Source organism: Haliotis asinina, chromosome 14 (assembly GCF_037392515.1).
Source record: "Haliotis asinina isolate JCU_RB_2024 chromosome 14, JCU_Hal_asi_v2, whole genome shotgun sequence".
Classification (NCBI taxonomy): Eukaryota; Metazoa; Mollusca; class Gastropoda; order Lepetellida; family Haliotidae; genus Haliotis; species Haliotis asinina.
In genome coordinates this window covers 14,326,973-14,347,589 of record NC_090293.1, presented here as the reverse complement: position 1 = coordinate 14,347,589, position 20,617 = coordinate 14,326,973, and the positions used below count along the sequence as shown (strand labels likewise).

The 20,617-nt window shown below is 38.9% G+C and overlaps 1 protein-coding gene across 1 annotated transcript in view; it reads right to left on the bottom strand.

The window, feature by feature from the left end:
• Window positions 1-20,617, bottom strand: part of LOC137261977 (coadhesin-like) — a 114,297-nt gene that overhangs the window by 17,298 nt on the left and 76,382 nt on the right. The window lies entirely within an intron of this gene.

The following is a 20,617-nucleotide window of genomic DNA, read 5'->3' as shown; positions in this document are numbered from 1 at the left end:
TAAACAAAACAGCCACCCAGGTGTACTAAGCCCCTACTACACTACTACAAACGATTGAACATATATCTACACACTTCCACCTGCAACAAACAAACATTACACAAACAAATAAAATAAATACCAAACGAAAAAATATTACAGCAACATTCCCCTGTTATTCAACCCATCCAACATCCCAGGTAGCACGGCAGCAATGGCCCGATAAGTGAGGGCAACGAGCTTGCAGCGTTGGCACACCAGTGGGCGATCCACTGTCTGTCAGCCGCCAACTGGTACCAGCAGATCCCCAACATTGACCCATGTGTTCTAAATATACACACTCTATTAGTTCATCTGCCCGAACTACTGTTAGTCGTGAAACGTGAAGACTAACTTTCAAATATATTTCAAACCCCTTGCCCAGTGACATACATACAATCAGCGCACAATTCTTTAGGCCAATGATAAAACCTTAGAGTCTAAGTTAAAGTTATATGAAACAACAAACAATGGAAAGTTTTGAAACACACATCTGATGCAGACTACCAACTGTGGAATTTCGTCTCTGAGCCGTATCTTACACCATTGTTCACTGTTGTTCTTGTACGAGGATCTACAGATGATATACTAGGATCTTTGAAAAATGTAAAGTGTACCATATAGGTCACTGTTTTAAAATGTATGTGAACATGGTACTAAACGATAAATTGGTTATTTGGAAATGGTTGTCATTTGATACGTAAGAACCAATGGGTGAAACGTGGCCATCCTCTCCCTCTGCTGAAACATTTCGTTTCAGTATTATTTATATTTGTCACTGTTTTGGGTTATCAGAAATACATGTACTTTTCAGTACGTTATTAGATAACAACTGTCTTTGTGACTGACTGGGATTATTATTTTCTTTCAATTGTATTTTGAAACGAAAGTATTACAATTAAACAAAACTGATAGCGTGAAACATGCATTATTTAACTATATATAAGATTAACTATTAATCAAAATTAAAAGGAGCCCCAGAGGTAAGGCAATCTAGAATTGTAACAATTGTCAAGAGCTTAAGAATTTCTTGGCTCATATAAATTCTTGGTCTGGACGACAGATTAACTAGAATGTAATAACTGCTCTTCTAGACATAATTACACGGTGTATTTACCGGTATATTGACTGTATCAAAATGACTCCTGCGGGACATCCCGTCGTAAAATTCTAAAAAGGGTTTCAAAGCATTTAAAATCTTCGGCATCAGCAAGCAAATATGATTTATTTGAAGACCAAAATAATGCTGAGGAGTGAGTGACTTTAGTTATACGCCGCACTCAGCACTATTGCAGCTATTGCTGTGGTCTGTAAATAATCGAGCCTGGACCAGACAATCCTTCTGATCAACAACATGAGCATCGATCTGCGCAATTGGGAACCGATGACATATGTCAGCCAAGTCAGCGAGCCTGACTCCCACGATCCCGTTAGTCGCCTCTTACGGCAAGCATAGTCGCCTTTGATTTTTTTTTTTTTTTTTAGTTAAGATTTAACGTCACATCGGCAATATTACAGCCATATCGTGACGAGAACAAGTAATTATAATACTACAAATACATTAATAGCACATACATTGTAAAACCCTGTCAACGAAGGACAGTAAAACTAACTAGAATATCACAGAGTAGAATCTAAAACTAGTGAATAGACCTAAAACAATGCATCTATACAGGACAGTACAATATAAAAATGAGCTATAGGTTGCTAACAACTGAAGGTAGATCACCATACTAAGGACCATGGGGACTTACAGTACATTTGCTTCCTGCAAGGACCCTAGTTGGATTTACATCATCCCTTCAGATGTTAGCAATTGAGACAAATCTAGCCATAAAGTAAAAACACACTTATTCTACGATTAAAAAGCTGGAAAACTGAAATTTACTCCAAATGTTTGAGGACTTATGTACCCTCTCAAGGGGACAATTGTTTTACGGTACTTCAACCCCCTTTGAGGGTACAGCCACTAGCGATTTGAGTTACAAATTTAATCTTCCAATTTTAAAATATTTATATATTTACAATTCATTTAACAAATCTAATTCTTTTAAAAAAGCAATAATTAAATGACCACTGTTATTGTTAAAAAGATCCTTCATAGTTTGTGAATTAAAATACTGATCCCTTGTGATGGAATACTCAACACAGTCAAGCAAGATATGCTTGACTGTGATTCTTTCATCACAAGGGATGCAGAACGGAGGATCCTCACCTTTCAAAAGATATTCATGAGTATATCTCGTATGGCCAATACGACATCGCCGCAAAATGACCTCCTCAAATCTGGACTGACAACCCAAGTGGGTATAACCAATATAAGGCTTTATTGCATGTAATTTATTTATACCCACCTGGGTGTCCCACTTCTTTTGCATCAGATCACGAATATAGGATCGAATTGTAGCTTTATAATCAGAGTATGGAATAAGAAGTGGAGTCACAGATTTGTTGAGTGCTGCCCTGGCAGAAAGATCAGCCATTGCGTTGCCAGAAATACCTACATGGCTTGGCAACCAACAGAAGGCGATGTCGTATTGGCCAGTTGCAAGATTATTATACAATTCAATTATTTCTATTAAAAGTGGATGTTTACATGACAGGTTCTTAATTGCCTGAAGGCAAGAAAGAGAGTCGGAATAGATAATATACTGTTTATGTGTAGGATGTTTTTCAATATATTTAAGAGCCGTTAATATAGCGTTTGCTTCTGCTGTGTAAATAGAAATGTTACCTGGTAATCTGAAAGATATTGTTCTGGATCCAATGACAGTGGCACAAGCCACAGCGCCACCATCCTTGGATCCATCTGTAAATAAAGATTTGTATGTGTTATAGTTACTTTGTAATTGATGATATTCTTGTTTATATTGTAATTCATTTGTTTCTGATTTTTTAAACTTTGTCAGTGTTAGGTCAACTTGCGGCCTCACTAATTGCCAGGGAGGAGAAGAAAGAAGACGGGAATGAGATATATTCTCCATCTCAATCCCAGCAGCAGAAATGTATTGTTGGATTCTTATCCCAAGAGGAGGAACAAGTGAAGTTTTAGTATTATACAAATCCTCATACAGAGGATTAAAAACGCAGTTGTGAGCAGGATTGGATTCATTTGAATATAACTTTGTAATATATTGTAAAGACAATTTGATACGGCGAAGTTTCAAAGACGGCTCATCGGCCTCAACGTAGAGACTGTCAATGGGAGATGTTCTGAAAGATCCAATACATAGCCTCAGACCTTGGTGATGTACAGAATCTAATAGCTTTAGGTTGCTTTTGCAGGCTCCACCATACACAATGGAACCGTAATCAAGTTTTGATCGAACCAGAGATCTATATAAGTGAAGGAGGGTACTTTGGTTTCCTCCCCACTTTGAATTAGAAACAACTTTTAACAAATCGAGCGCCTTCAGGCATTTGGCTTTGAGGTACTTAATATGAGGCAGAAAGGTCAGATGTGAGTCAAAGATGAGACCAAGAAATTTAGCCTCCTTCACAACTTTGATGGGTGTGCCATTTAATGATAATTCGGGGTCTTTATGGGGTTTGTATTTCCTACAAAAATGGATACAATTAGTTTTAGTTTTAGAAAATTTGAACCCGTTTTCCAGACACCATTTATGAATTTTGTTTAGACACAATTGTAACTGTCTCTCAATAGTTCGCATATTTTTACCACGGCAAGAAATATTAAAATCATCCACAAATAATGATCCGTCAATTGAATCACTTAAAACCTTTGAAAGACTATTTATTTTAATACTAAATAGAGTGACCGACAAAATACTGCCTTGTGGAACACCCTGATCCTGATTATAATGAGCAGACAGGGTTGAACCTACGCGGACTTGAAATTGCCTGTCGGTTAAAAATTGAGATACAAAGAGAGGCAAACGACCTCTCAAACCAAAATCATGTAAATCCTGTAAAATGCCATGCTTCCACGTAGTATCGTAGGCTTTCTCAAGATCAAAAAATATAGATACTGCGTGTTGTTTGGTGATAATAGCATTTTTGACGAAGGATTCTAAACGCACTAAATGATCAATAGTACTTCGATTCTTCCGAAAACCACATTGAATATTGGTAATGAGGTTATTGGTTTCCAGATACCAAATTAATCTGTTATTTACCATTCGCTCCATGGTTTTACAGACGCAGCTGGTTAAAGATATCAGTCTGTAATTTGATGGATCCGTGTGATCCCGGCCAGGTTTTGGTATTGGCACAACAATAGCATTACGCCACGAAGGAGGAAAAATTCCAGACATCCATATTTTGTCAAATATATCTAAAAGTGTGACCAGACATGGTTCAGGTAAGTGTTTTAATAGTTGGTAATGAATATTGTCATCGCCCGCTGCAGTGTCACGGGCTTGATCAAGAGCAGTATGTAGCTCATGTAACGAAAACACTTCATTATAGTCCTCACCATTAGTGGAATTGAAATTAACTTTTGTCTTTTCCTGTTGTTTTTGGTAACTCTGAAATTCAGGGACATAATTTGCCGAAGAGGAATTTTTTGCAAGAGTTTCGCCAATTTTATTTGCAATGTCCGCTTTGTTAGTGACTAATTTATCACCATCTTTAAGATGGTGAACAGCGGATTTTGAACCTTTGCCTTTTATTCGCTGAACCATGTTCCACACCTTAGACATAGGTGTACGTGAATTAATTTTTGAAACATAGCTCCTCCAAGATTGGCGCTTGTTTTGCTTATACGTGCGTCTTGTTTTCGCACTAGTGATTTTAACATTGTTGAAGTTATGAACAGTAGGATGTCTGCGAAAATATTTTTCTGCTTTCTTCCTACGTTTTCTTGCCTGTTTACACTCGTCAGTAAACCATGGTTTACGAATATGAGGAGTTGCAGAGGACTTAGGAATGGTTTCATCAGCAATTTCATTCAGTTGTGTTGAGAACATCAGGATGGGATCTGGTACATTACTGAAGTGATCAGGTGTTAATTTTTCAACGCATAATTGTTCATACACAGGCCAATTTGCCTTAGCGAAATTCCACCGCGATGAAGGTGGATTGTCATCTGGTGTTATAGATTCCAGGAGAGTAGGGAAGTGATCGCTTCCACAAAGGTCATCATGTACAGACCATTCAAATTCGGTGTAAACATTCGCATCTGTGAGGGACAGATCAAGTGAAGAATAGGTTCCAGTGGCAGGGTGTAAATAGGTGCTGGATTCATCATTAAACACACATAAATTATTATCAGAAATAAAATCTTCAATGACCTTGCCTTTATTGTTTGCACTTGTACTGCCCCATAGAGGGTTGTGCCCGTTTAAATCGCCCATGATGATACAAGGCTTCGGTAGCTGATCATACAGCGTCTGAAGATCAGATTGTCTTAGAGAAGATGATGGTGGAATGTATAAAGAGCACAGTGTAAGTGTAATATGCAAAGTCAGTCGAATAGCAACGGCTTGAAGATTAGTATTTAGATGAACAGCACTATGGGTGATATTCTGTCTTACTAATATACTAGAACCTCCAGTCGCTTTATCTCCTGGAGGAGAAAATGAATGGTAACTCATGTACTGCCTTAAATCAAATGAATCGGTATGCTTAAGATAGGTCTCTTGTAGACAGAAGGCCGAAGGTTTAAAATCCTGGACTAACAACTGTATCTCATTAAAATTCTTTCTAAGTCCTCTGCAATTCCATTGGACTATATTAGATGAATGACTCATGGAGGTTCAATGGGTGATCTCTCACGTGAGCGTGATGACGCAGAACTCCTCACAGAACTCTGTGATAATGGAGTTACATCCATGTCCATAGCACTGTAGGTGTTGTGGACAGGTACCTCGGATGAAACGGGATTCCTGGGAGATTGGTTTCTATTTAACTTTTTTCTATTACTTTTTGTGCTTTTTCCACTGGATGGGTGTTCCACGGCTGGTTGCGTCTGACTTTCAGCCTGAGCAGTAGAAGATGAAGTCGATGTTTGGCTATCAACCATGATGACAGGTGGTATTACAACAGGTTGTTCCGAATTGATCCAAGTGAAGTCCGTCTGACATGAAACAGACGAAGTTGGAGCCGCCTGAGAAACAGCATTAGCATATGTGAGTGTGGACTGAGATGTGGATTGAGAGCCTAGTTGAGAAGTCAATAGCTTCCTGGCTTCTCCAAAAGTAATGTTGTTCTCACATTTTAGTTTTAAGATTTTTGATTCGGTTTGCCAAACAGGGCAGGATTTGGATGAGGCCATATGTTGGCCACCACAATTTGTACAGTGCAGTGCTTGTTGACAGTCGGTGTAATCATGATTATCGCCACAGCGTTGACAAGCTACGGAGCGAGTACAAGTCTTTGATCCGTGGCCAAACTTCTGACATTTAAAGCATCGGAGTGGAGTGGGGACATACACCTCCACTCCGATGTTGACATAACCAGCTTTGATAGAGCGTGGTAATGAAGATCTGGCAAACGTAAACAAGTACGTATTTGTTGGTTCTATTGTTGAATCTTCCTTCCTCCGAGTAAAACGTTTAACAGAAGACACTCCTTGTTGTTTTAATTCATCAGTTATTTTCTGCTCCGACATACCAGACAAGGAACGGGTCCGGTCACGTACTATGCCTCGGCAGGAGTTGAGTGTCCTGTGTTCAGAAACAATCACCGGAATATTGGCAAATGTAGTGATGGATAACAGATTGAGGGATTGTTGTTTCCTCACACATTCTACCAGTAAAGAGCCAGAGCGCAGCCGGGTGACATTCTTCACCTCGCCACAATGTCCATGAATAGCCTTAGAAATGGCAAAGGGGTTCAGTTTAATTGGTAAGTGGTCTTCAGCTTCTATCACGATGAATCGAGCCCAGGAATCAAAATCTGTAATACTCTCGTCAGAAGAAATTGATTCTAGATGCCTGCGTTTTGAACCAGTGTGATTATGAGCCATGGTGACATATATATAAATTCAACAACCCTGCTCCCCACCCACCATGGAGTGTCAACAGGGACGGTGTCTAACTGCATCGGATTTCCAGCATGCAAACACCAGGGATACAGGGTTGCTATACTCCAGCAAATATGACTTGAATAGCAATACTTGTTTACTAAAACGATTGCCAGGCTGGTTCTACCCGTAACAACTATTTAGAAACAGAGAGTATTCAGCGGTCAACATCGCCAGATTGGCCCATGAGCCACCGCCTTCTGGCATAGGACTCTAGGCAAACGGATAGTTTATAAGTTCAAATACAAAAACAGTCAGTTTCAGAAAAATGCACAATAAGATGCAATAGGTGCATTAATAATGTTGTCCATGTGCAGGGCATGGCGTGACCAGCCGATTGATAGAACCGGGCCAGTTCTACCACCCGTCTAGGTGAAGTTAGGGCCAAAGTGGTGTGTTGGGCAATAGGAACACAGTTGCAGGCTCCTATTGCCCTCAACCACCAGGATCCCCTCCTCCACCGACACAGGGCTGCAACCCACGGCAAACGGGTTGGTGGACCAAATATACCCCGGGTCCACAACGGGGGTGTTGGCGAGCTCTTGGCGTTACCCAGCACCCACCACGAGGAGGTGGCTCGCCACGGGTGCCTCGCCTTTGATGGCAAGTATGGCTTGCTGAAGGTCTATTCTACCTCGGACATGCACAGGTCAAAAACTGCAGTCAACGCATGCATCAGAAGCAAGTCTGTATCTGTAACATCATTTTCCGATGAAGGCTTATTTACTGTTGAAGTTGTTGTGAATGATGAATATGACAGTTTATGAATTAGAAAAGCTAAATCATGATTATGAAAAAAACTAGCCATGCAGCAAGTTTCGGAAAATAACAGTTCAGAAAATGAATATTGAGATGAAATAATGATGGCAAAACTTAGCGAATGGGCAATCAAATACCAGGTTCCTAATAGAACAATTTCGTCACAATTGGAAATTCTACGCACCGACTGCACTTCTCTCCCTAACGATGCACGTATATTGCATCTTACTACTCAGAGTGGAAAACATTACAGATGGGTAGTACTTTCATTTGGAATTACAAGTACGTTATCAGATCAACTTTCCTCTTTATGCAATTTGAAGATTTCCTTTGGACTAATGATATAATTAAATAGCATTTAAAACTTCTAGCAAATTATGTATGTACTGTATCTATAGCTCTCTTTTCAGAAGAAGGTCCCGGGGTAGAATAGGCCTTCAGCATCCCATGCTTGCCATAAAAGGTGACTCAGCTTGTCGTAAGAGGCAACTAACGGGATCGGGTGGTCAGGCTCGCCTGACTTTGTTGACACCTGTCATCGGTTCGCAATTGCGCAGATCGATGCCCATGTTGTTGACCACTGGATTGTCTGGTCCAGACTCGATTATTTACAGACCGCCGCCATATAGCTGGAATATTGCTGAGTGCGGCGTAACACTAAGCTCACTCCCTATTTTCAGAGATTTTAAGCTATTATCATGACGGACGTGCCAGACGACCAGAAGTAGGATAATGCCTTTAAAAACCTACAGATGTGGAATTTCAGCGGTTTTCCTGGGTAGGGGTAGTAAATGGCTTTTGGAACTTCTTTGCAAATTATGAATGCTCAGCGTCAGTAGTTCTAATTTTCAGAAATTTTACACTATTATTACTAATGACGTGCCTTTTGTCCAGAAAAGGGGTAATGCTTTAAACCCTGCAATTTGTGGAATTTCAAGAGGTTTTCTTGTCTGATGACAGTAAACACGATTTCAAGTGAGTATATTAGGAATGTACTGGGGCAGTAATCCTAATTTTCAGATATTTCAAACTATTATAATTATTCATGTACCCTTAACCAGAACCTAACAGTATGTGAAATGTGAAGATTTCCTTTCGATTGATAAAAGTAAATGGCATTTCTAACTTTTGAGCAGGTTCTGAATGCACAGGGTCAATAAATTTTAATTTTTACAGATTTTAGCTATTATCTTTATTCAGAAGCCCTTGACCAGAAATGGGATAAAGCCTCCAGTTGAAAGAATGTGAAACTTTTCTGTGGACAGATGATAGTATATAGCATATCTAACTTCTGAGCACATTCTGAATGCACTTGGTCAGTAATTCTAATTTTCACAGATGTTAACTATTATCATTAGTCAAGTGCACTTACCGGAAGGGGGACAAAGCCTTTAAAACATAAACTATATGGAATTCCACGATTTCCTCACGCTTGATGCTGGCAAATAACAGTTCAAAGTTGTTGGCGATCTATAGCCCGTGTTTTGCTTTGTATTGTCTGCGTTGATTACTAGAATGTTTTACCTTTCCATGCTAGTTTTATATCTATATCTGTGATACACTAGTATTTTACTGCCCATCGTCACAGGTTATATTCTTCAAAACGTTTTCATTGTTAAAATTGTTCTCGTCACGATATCGCTGAGATATTGCCGATGTGACGTTAAATATGAACTCACTAACAATTCAATTAAACTACTGAGCAAATTCTGATGAGTTAACAGTAGTAGTTATATCTTATTTCCGTAAGTCTGATCATGGCTTAAAAACAACCTACAACCGGATGTATTGCATGAGATTGATTATTAGCATACCAGATAGATATATATATATATCTGTGTGTGTGTGTGAGAGAGAGAGAGAGAGAGAGACTTGCATGAAGTAATCTCATGTATTTTGAAAATGGTGATTGTGAAGAGCGCCTAATGTTCTTGAGGTGCGATAGTTTGTTATTATGTAGTTAAAGTATTTTTGTTATGTTTATCTGACAATACCTGCTTCACTAAAGGTGACTAAAGCTACAATAGTCCGCATGACTGTTGATAATTAGTCATGTAAAATTTGAGAAACTTACAGAATCTACATGAAACAGGTCAGCACAGATTTTTAACTGAGCTCCTCTCTGTATGCTCTTCATTATGCATGGACTAAGGACTTTAAAAATATGATGATAGGAGATCATATTTCACATTTGTACAGAGCAGACTGAAAGCATTCATACTAACTTCAAAGGTCACATGCAACCAAAAGATCAAGCATTAGTAAAACACTAATATCAGTTATTCATGACATTGCTGCTTTTTTTAATAAAATACACAAAATTATAAGCGTACACTCGCGATTCAAAAGTGCAAGAGTTTGTTCCAATTTCCGTCAGATCAAGTCATCCGAGAAAAATGGATATTGTTTGTTGGCAACCCACAGACATAAAAAGCATGTCATGTGTACAAGTATCACTCCTGCCTAATTACATAAGCCGACAGAGACAGGACTCGGTTGCACAAGTCATAAATCAACTTATTTTGTTTATGGAGTATACTGATAGGTGTTAAGTTCGAACTGCATGTGGTCGATGATTGAAGCTGTGTATTGCATATTGTCTTTAACAGACGGGCAGGCAGACATATAGGTGTCAATAAACCAGACATTGAGCTTTCTCTGTGACAGAGGCTGCTTACCACCATCAACAATTTTTTATGTTACGAGTAGATTCTTTGCTTGTTGGTGTACACAGCCAATATTAAACTACTGCTCACCTCATACTGCATGCATACTGTTTCATTGCACGAGCGTTATGAGCGAAGCGCAGCACACTTGTTGAAACCAGTTTTTCACCCAGCGCTGGAGGAAATTTAGTGAATCGTTTGAACTCTGATTTCGCGGGCTTTTCTTTTAGTCGCGTTTATTTCAAATTTATAGGTTGAAATACCGTTTTTGATGATCTGTTTTGGTAAGTGCACAACGAAAGGTATCAGAATCTGCAAAATTGTGTTGTACTTTGCATGTGACCTTTAACAGTTGACTTCACAGTTTCACCTCAGCTTCTAGGCCTTCTGACACAAGGTTCCTCCTGAGAGGGTACGTAAGTCCCAACACATTTGAAGTCAAATTTAATGTTACATTTTTTAGCCGTAGTATTTCTTTCATTTTAATTTGTGGCTAATCTTACATACAATCACCAACAGCTGGGGGGATGGTGTAAATCCAGCTACGGACCATGCAGGTAGCAGAGGTACTGTAAGTCCCCATGATCTCTAGTATGGTGATCTACCTTCAGATGTTGGCGATCTATAGCCTGTTTTTGTATTGTATTGCCTGAATGGTGATATTTGTTATAACTTTTCACGTTAGTTTTATTTCTTATTGTGATATTGTAGTTGTTTTACTGTCCTTCGCCGACAGGTTTTACAATATACATATATTCCTTTTCATTGTTAAATGTTCTCGTCACCATATGGCTGAAATATTGCCTATGTGACGTTAAATATTAACTCACTCACTCACTCACTCACTCACTCACTCGATAACATCAGTTGTTGGACTAACTGACAGTTTATGTCTTATGTTACAAAGACTACCCACATTAAGCTATCTCATTTTTTATTTGATCACTTGCACAATAATCAGATTGAAAGTAACAAATGATGATTACTGGCAACTCCCAATATGATAATGACAATAGCATTTACACAACATTACGTGGAGGTTAAGACAATGCAAAGGAAGCTGACTAACGGCTCCATTAGGGAAAGTACACTTTAAAAGGGGAAAGAATCTAAAATGGACCTTTTAAGTCTGGTATCATCAGTATCGTATTGTTTGTGATGGAATGTTACTGAAATTACCTTACTATGATTTACAGATCATCTCTCAATTTGCAATGTCATGAGTGTGTACATGAACTTGTGTATTTTTCTTGAATTTCAAAAGATATATTCTCTGAAGAGTATGAGCAATTAACATACCAATGTCTTACAAACTCTAACAAATAGCATAACACAAATATCTTGTCAAGTATGTTTTGAATGCACATAAAACTTGAATTATTTCACTTAAATACCCTTCCAAAATGGGTATAAATTCATGAAACAGTTAATTGTGACATAAATCAATTTACCTTTTAACTTTTATCACTTTAAAGACACTAAATACCGTATTATTACACACTGTGCAGAAGTAGCCAGGATTGCCCATATTTAGAAACAAGTTGTTATATGAAAATTACACATTATTAAACTATGAAAATCTGCAATTACAGCATATATTTCATAGTTCTCTTTCTAAACATGCACATATGATGTTAAAAGGAATAATTGAGTATATTATAAAATATGATTAGATATTGTAAGACAGTCATATTTGAAGTTGAGGAGGAACCATTTCCGAGAATGAAAACTGAATGAATGACACACACCTGACACTTAAGTCCAAAAACAACAAATAGGGACATTTATTGGTCGTTTCCTTATCGTAAGCTGGAACCCCACTCACACAATGCCAAGCTAAAATAATTGCAGCAAAGCGTATGAAACGTAACGCATTTTCACGTGTTTTCTTATCTTATTCTGTTTCTCGATTAAATGCATATTTCTAGTCGCAACACACGCCCCCCCCCCCCCCCAACACACACACACACACACACAAACACACCTTTACACACACATAACAATAACATAAAATCTCTCTCATGACAAACACTGCTGTTTCTCCTCTCTCCTTTAATAACCTCGTCTTTTTATTTATTTTCAGGCAGTCTTTCTGAAACGTTATTTCTAAATTCCACTGCGCCTATCATTAGTCTGTTTTGGCCGTGTTAGTGTGTAGGGCTTTTTTGCTTATTGAGATTTTATGATAGAGGTCACCAAGTTTGATTTGTTTGTGTTGGAAGCTTGTACCGGTTTTTATGAGTTGTTTGACTTCTGTTTTGAATGAACGAAAGCTGATGTTTGGCGATATGACAGGCGGCGAGTTCAGCTGCTGTGTCTGCCCTGTCGTTTCCTTAATTGCTTGAGTAGCTGGGTATTCATAGGGATGTGATTAGTGAGTCGGTTTGAAGTACGATATTGTGAACGAGGGTTGGGCGGGATTTTGAGTGCGTGCATGCTGTAGAGTTGCTACATGGAGTTGACTGAGTCTAAAGGAATACGAAAGTTTGTTTGATGGAGTGAGGGCATTAGGTAGAATGCAGTGAGGACGGATATTAGTGCTGCAGTCTTTATTGTCGGGTAGTTGGTGTAGAAGAGGGGTTGTTGAACATGTTCAATGCCCGAACCAGAGGTTTTGTTTGGGCTGACAGATCCATCTGTCTAAATGTGGGCGTGGGTGGGGTAGTGTGTGAATATGTAGTTGTTCGTAATGTTTGTTAATGTAGTTTTGTGGGTGTCGTTGGGTAGTTGTGGGTGGTGTAACTTGTAATGCGAGGTATGTGTTGTATGGTATTTAACTGTTGTGCATGTAGCAGAATGCTTAGGTAGGTGAGGCATAGGGCTTTAGATGGGCTGAGTTTGAATGTTTTAAGGGTGGATATTTTGGTGTTTTTATATTTGTGGTTAATGAGTATGAATAGTGGGTTATGTAAGGGAGTATGGTTTGTTTTATGTCTTGTCTGATTGTCTATAACTTGGCTCACGTGTCGTTGGTTATCAATTATGCAGATCAATGCTCATGCAGGTGATCACTGGATTGTCTGGTCCAGACACGTTTACTCACAGACCGCCACTATATAGCTGGAATATTGCTGAGCGCTCTCCTTGTGTGATTGAAGGCGTGCCTGTTAGCAGAAGTGGTATAAATAGTATGGCTAGTATGTGGGCTATGTATTGCATTGACCAGTCTAAGCAAACTTAGTCTCAGTGTATTTTGTTACACTCCACCACTGAGTCTAACAAAACCTAGTAGAAGGTCGCGCCAGGTAACCTTTGAGCGACAAATGGCCGTCCAATCCAACGCGCGACGGTTAAATAGTTTTAGCCAATCAGGCAACGGCTAATATTTAGGGATCGGAGGGACTTTCAAAATTTTCAGCTCACTGACACAGATCTCTCCCCAAACAAAAATCCGCATATAACACAGTTATTTGACCTGCAGTATATACGCGTTGGGGTTTCTGTTGACATGGTTACCATTAGCTAATATTTCCGCAAGATAACATCCTTGAATATTGCCAAAAACACTATTTTCAGCGACTGTTTACTCACCGTTGTCATGGTTGTACGTACGCCGTGTGCATCATACACAAGCGAGGGTACGTTAAATAGCATTCGGAATCGTTCGGGTACAAACCTTTGCGAGATAAAAAGTTCAAAATGTATGTGCGAATGTCCACTTTCGCGATTTGGTAAGCTGCGCTCTGATTGGTCAGTCTCAAAGGTTACCTGACGCGACCTCCCATAAGGTTTTGTTAGACTCAATAGAGGAGTGTAACGAAAAGTACTGAGGATACGTTTAACTCGACTGTTGCACTGACATGAGTTTTTGTAGGCTACAAGGGGAGAGGGAATGGAGGATCGGACCGGCGCAGTCCATTCTCGACAGTATGAGGGTGCCATACATGTTGCTTAGTGTGTTTTTCGACACCCCAGGTTGTGCCGCTGATGGCTTCCATTGGGATGAGGTATTCTCGACATGAGCTCACAAAATTATGAATGTGGGTTGTCCATGTCAAGTGATGGTCAAACGTTACTCCTATGATTGTGTCTTATTTTCTATTTCATTCTTTTTCGTTTATTTGGTGTGGTTTGTATTTCTTTGTAGTTCTGAATAGTACGTCGACGGATTTGTGTTCATACATGAAAATGGAACCCCCATTTTTGTGCCTAGTTTTTAATATACTTTCGCATTCTTTGGCATATAGTGCTTGGTGATTTACAGAGGTGGAAGATGCCCAGAAGGAAAAATCTTAATGTCATTTGCGAATTTAGCAGTGGAGATTTTACGCCATTTCTTTTCTTGGAATATGTCGTTGAATAAAGCGGTGGACACAATGATTCCCTGGAAATTTCCACTTTCAAGAGTATAATGCTCCGAGATAGTGTTGTGAGATTTGATAGTTATATGTTTCTTATTTTGGAATGAGTGAGTGGATAGTAGTGGGCCGTTTTTAGAGTTTCTCTTTATGGAGAAAGTAGTTTGGTAGTTGGTGAAGCTTCTAGTGGCCGAGAAATGGGCAGCAAATGTAATAACTTCTTTGTGGCAATGTTTGGAGAGTTTGGTTAGATGTTTTGGGGTTTTTTTTGAAAATATAATTGATGGCTTTCAATTTTCTCCAGTGGTGTGTTTTGGCTGCCTTGATATTTTTCACAGGGACTTGAAACAGCGCTTTGAAACAGCGCTCGAAAGGCATATATGTGTATAGACCCTACCCTAATACTATATAAAAGGAAAGGGATGTAACGGAGAAAACACCCCCTGTTCGATCAAAGTTACATGTAACCGCATAAACTATTTTAAGCTCCCGTCGACGCCAACGGATCAAAAGCCAGATGATTTCCATACAAAATGACCTATAAATGGTCACAATCGGATCATTATTTCAAAAGTTATACGCCACGAATCATCGAAAACAGCTACCTCCGCAATTTCACGCCAAAATCATGGATCACCAAATACGGCGAAAACCCACACCTTTTAAATTCGTTTATTAATTCCAGCCACGTTGACAGCACCAGCGTTGCGCTGGATCCGATTGGCTGCGGCATTCCGCGGTTCGGAATACCTATTGCAACATCTAATTTTCTCGACCGTAAACAAGCATTTTCACCAAAACCGCTGGCAATCCTACTCACTTGGCGGCCATAAGTGACTTTGACTTTCAAGTGAACTGATCAGATCCGCACAAACAGACTCGGGCCATCCGATTAGCCATTCTCACGGTATATTTTATTTCCAACCAATCGGAAGAATTTTGGAAATGTCTAAACCTTCATTAGTTGCAACGTTATTAATAGTGATTTCTTTGTTACTTAGTTTGCTTCTGATAGCCAGGACTTCTAGATCTTGATCGGGAATGTGCAAAATGTCGTAATTAAGTTTCTCTGCAATGAACATGCCAACTGCGAGGGCCGGGGTGGTTAGGTGGCCGGAGGTCTGTCTTTCCTAATGTAATTTTAGCCTAGTATTTTGAAGGCATTTGGGGAGGATAATGCTGTTTCTTGCAGATATGTAATCTGAGGCAATTTTTTTTTTGCAATCTTAATCTTTATCACTACAGAGCAAAGAGTAGACATTGTCTTCTCAGCCACCCTGTTCCTCATGGTCCCTTCCATTAATTACTGTATATGACATTTATGACCTCTATTGGTCATCCCCCTTGGCTGTGTCTGCCATCAAATCAACTGTACAAGGAAGTGCTATTGTTTCTCTATCTGCCCATTGTTGTCCAATATTTCGATCGTCTGTGCAGGGACAGCCGCTCGTTGAAAACGTCCCGTGGTTGTCATGTCTTGTGAAACCATCTAAAGACGTTTGAACTCACCTAGGCCATCATCTTCGTCAAAGGAATGTTCGTCTCAGGTATGAACTAATTCCCCAGTCGGTCATATAGAGATGCGTCGACAATACCATGGGATGAGGCATGAATTTGTAATAAAGGGGATGAAGTGCCATGAGTTGTTTAGTGGTTGTTTGGTTTAGGAGAAATGAGTAGACTGTAGACTGGCGATGTTTTCCAGTTAACTTAGAATCCATCAGGTTTCCACAAGGTTTCAGTTGGTTTGACAAGGTTTTCAAGGACTCCCATAGGTTTCCGCAGTGTTTCTGTTACCATTGACTTATGTAGTTTCTGTTATCAGCTGACTTACATTTTCCACAGAGTTTCTGTTACCAGACAGCAGTTACTTTCCACAGCATTTCATTTGCTCGGGTTCACAATACAAGGAGTTTGTTACAGTCATAACGTATGCGGAAAGAAATACAGCAAATACAATAATATTCACTGTTATATTTTTACATAAATATAGATCACACATTTGACTAATAAAACAGATATGGCACTAAAACGGATCCAAACATTATTACATTTATAACTTATAACGTAAAGTTTTAACATTTATATTACTAAAACGTGCTATAGCAAACATTTTCTTGCACCACTTGAGATTCATCCTCACACTTTCTGACACAAACACCCCCCAGTCAGTCATCACTATCGCGTACCATACAATAACACACAGCTTGCAACAGAATGCAATAATAAAATAAAATGCAATAAAAAACTTACATTACAATGAAAATAAATAAAACTATATTTGAAAATAAATTTAAAAAATAGAATTGAATATGAAGTTAACATATTTTTCAGATCACAATTGTTAAAGTTTTAAATTGAAATTCAATACAAAATGAATTGAACATAAATAAAATTACATCTACATGTTCGGTTAGCTATTCAATAGGCCACTCAGTGGCATCCTTGAATGGAGAATCCCCTGTCATTCTGGTTGGAGGCCTCATCCTAGAGTGGCCTTTGCTCCAGTGTCGACTTGTAAGTCTTGCGTTTTTTTGGATTCACAGGTAAAAGGGATCGAGAGCAATAAATTGGCATCTCCTTCGTCTCTCACAACTGGTGAACTCATTTCTAAGGTGAGTATAGTCTTTAGAGTGGCCTTTGCTCCAGTGTCGACTTGTAAGTCTTGAGTTTTTTTGGATTCACAGGTAAAAGGGATCGAGAGCAATAAATTGGCATCTTCTTCGTCTCTCACAACTGGTGAACTCATTTCTAAGGTGAGTATAGTCTTTAGAGTGGCCTTTGCTCCAGTGTCGACTTGTAAGTCTTGAGTTTTTTTTGGATTCACAGGTAAAAGAGATCGAGAGCAATAAATTGGCATCTTCTTCGTCTCTCACAACTGGTGAACTCATTTCTAAGGTGAGTATAGTCTTTAGAGTGGCCTTTGCTCCAGTGTCGACTTGTAAGTCTTGAGTTTTTGTGGATTCACAGGTAAAAGGGATTGAGAGCAATAAATTGGCATCTTCTTCGTCTCTCACAACTGGTGAACTCATTTCTAAGGTGAGTATAGTCTTTAGAGTGGCCTTTGCTCCAGTGTCGACTTGTAATTCTTGAGTTTTTTTGGATTCACAGGTAAAAGAGATCGAGAGCAATAAATTGGCATCTTCTTCGTCTCTCACAACTGGTGAACTCATTTCTAAGGTGAGTATAGTCTTTAGAGTGGCCTTTGCTCCAATGTCGACTTGTAAGTCTTGAGTTTTTGTGGATTCACAGGTAAAAGGGATCGAGAGCAATAAATTGGCATCTTCTTCGTCTCTCACAACTGGTGAACTCATTTCTAAGGTGAGTATAGTTGCAACCTTTTCCTTTCGTCGATCTGGCCAATCGATGGTTTCCAGGCTTTTCACACGCTATGCACGTTTCTCAAAAAAGTATAAAACACAAAAATCAAAACGGAAAAACCATACAAAGAAGGATTTCAAATTATTTTAAGGAAGTTATGAAAAATTACTAACTTGAACAATTACCCTCAGCATTGTTTTTACAAATAATGCAGTACATCACACTTAATGAAATATCCTAATCTGTTGCTCTGAACTGAGTTCAGGACCCGGTTGTATCAAACTTTAATAAAGCTTCAATCGCTAATTAAACTGTGATTAGTTAATCATTGCTTATCTTCAGCTGCATGAAACACTTAATAAAGGAATCCCTTCAATAATCCATCATTAAGCTAATGACGGTTTGGGGGTATCATTATCTCGTCATTAGCTGTATCAAAACGGCAAACAACAGAAAAGAGAAAAAAATTCGTGAACGGATTAATCATTTGGAAGATATGAGCAGCGAGGAAGTCAGAGCGAGGCACCGTTTCAGTATTGAAGCGATACAGTACATTTGTGGGCTGATTGGCGACAGGCTACGTCCCATGACAGCGCGATCTAAAGCACTGAGCGTGGAATTACATGTATGCCTAACCATGACTAGTTTCTTAATAATAGACAATATTCACAAAATACCTGCTGTCACACATGCACAGTAAATAAGATATAACACAATATTGACGAGCGAAATCTACACTTCTGAAAGAAGGACCGGTACTCACTCATCACAAATAACATATATTCCTTTGGTGAGAGCAGGAGTCATGTCTTACGCAGTCAATTGTAATGATTGCATACCCAAACAACACTGGATCTTAAATTTATCGTATCGCTGTCCAACAACAATGGCCATGGTGATAAGAGAGGACACTCTTGTGAAAAGTCCAAAACATAACTTTAAGAGCCTACGAAATCCTTAGAACACTTAATGATCGACGTTATTTGCTAGTAGCAAATTATTTATTTTGTTTATTTTTATCTAATTTAACAGCTTACTTGGCCTTGTAATATAATCAATATCTCCAGAATTTGTCAGGAATTTGGAGTGTACCTTTGATGGCGGCGATATTTTATTTTGACACGAAAAATACTTTCGTAGGGAAGGGAAGTGTGTTGCCAACCTTTGCTCGCTTCGCTTGCTTTTATGAAGACTGGTCATTTTCTCTAAGCAGCACAACCACATTTGCGCTACAGTTTGCCTGTGTTCCAAAAATTAATATCAAATACAAGAAAAGAAACCTATTAATTTCAATTCAGATAATGGGGTTGACTACAATCAACTATTTTCTATTCATGAGCTCCACACTGCTCTTGAACAAGCGCATGATACTGCTACAGGGGCTGATAATATTCATTATCAGCTCCTAAAGCACTTACGGAATCATGTTTAGAAACACTCTTAAACATTTTTGATGACATTGTGACGCCCTTCTTCATGGCGCGATGCTATTATTGTACCCATCCCGAAACCATGATGTGATCATACTGATCCTTCAAATTGTCGACCCATTTCCGTAACTCTCTGTGTGTAAAATCATGGAACGCATGATGGAATCGAATCGACTTGTTTGGTACTTGGACATTGTGCAATGTGGTTTCCGTAAGACCAGAAGTACTGTCGATCACTTAGTACGTTTGGAAACATTTATTAAAAACGCTCTAGTTAATGAACAACACGCTGTGTCAGTCTTTTTGTGTCTTGACAAAAAGCATATGACACAACCTGGAAATATGGCATCTTAAAGGATTTACACGGCTTCGGATTGCGAGGCCGTTTACCTCAACTTATAGCCAAATTTAGTCCGCGTGGGCTCAACCTGTCTGATCATTATAATCAGGATCAGGGTGTTCCACAAGGCAGTATTTTGTCTGTCACTCTTTTTAGCATCACGATCAACAGTTTATCTAAAGTTTTAAACGATTTAATAGATGGATCGTTATTTGTGGATGATTTTAATATTTCTTGTCTCGGGAGAAATATGCATACTATTGAACGGCAACTACAGCTGTGTTTAAACAAAATAGATAAATGGTGTCTTGAAAACGGCTTTAAATTTTCTAAATCAAAAACCAATTTTATACACTTCTGCCGTAAATACAAACCACATAAAGACCCAGAACTATTTCTAAGTGGCACCCCAAGTTGTTAAGGAGGCCAAGTTCTTGGAACTTATTTTCGATTCACATTTGACCTTTTTACCGCATATTAAATCCCTTAAATCTAAATGCTTGAAGGCTCTCGATTTGTTAAAGGTTGTCTCAAATTCTAAATGGGGAGATGATCAAGCTACCCTCCTCCATCTGTATAGATCACTGATCCGTTCCAAAATTGAATATGGCTCCATCGTCTGTGGTAGAGCCTGTACCAGCAACTTAAAGCTGTTAGATTCTGTTCACCGCCAAGGTCTAAGACTTTGTCTTGGTTCCTTTAGAATCTCTCCTTTTGACAGTCTTGAACCATTTCTTACACAACGGCGAATAAAATTAGCTTTACAATATATCACACAATTATCCGCTAACGAATCTAAC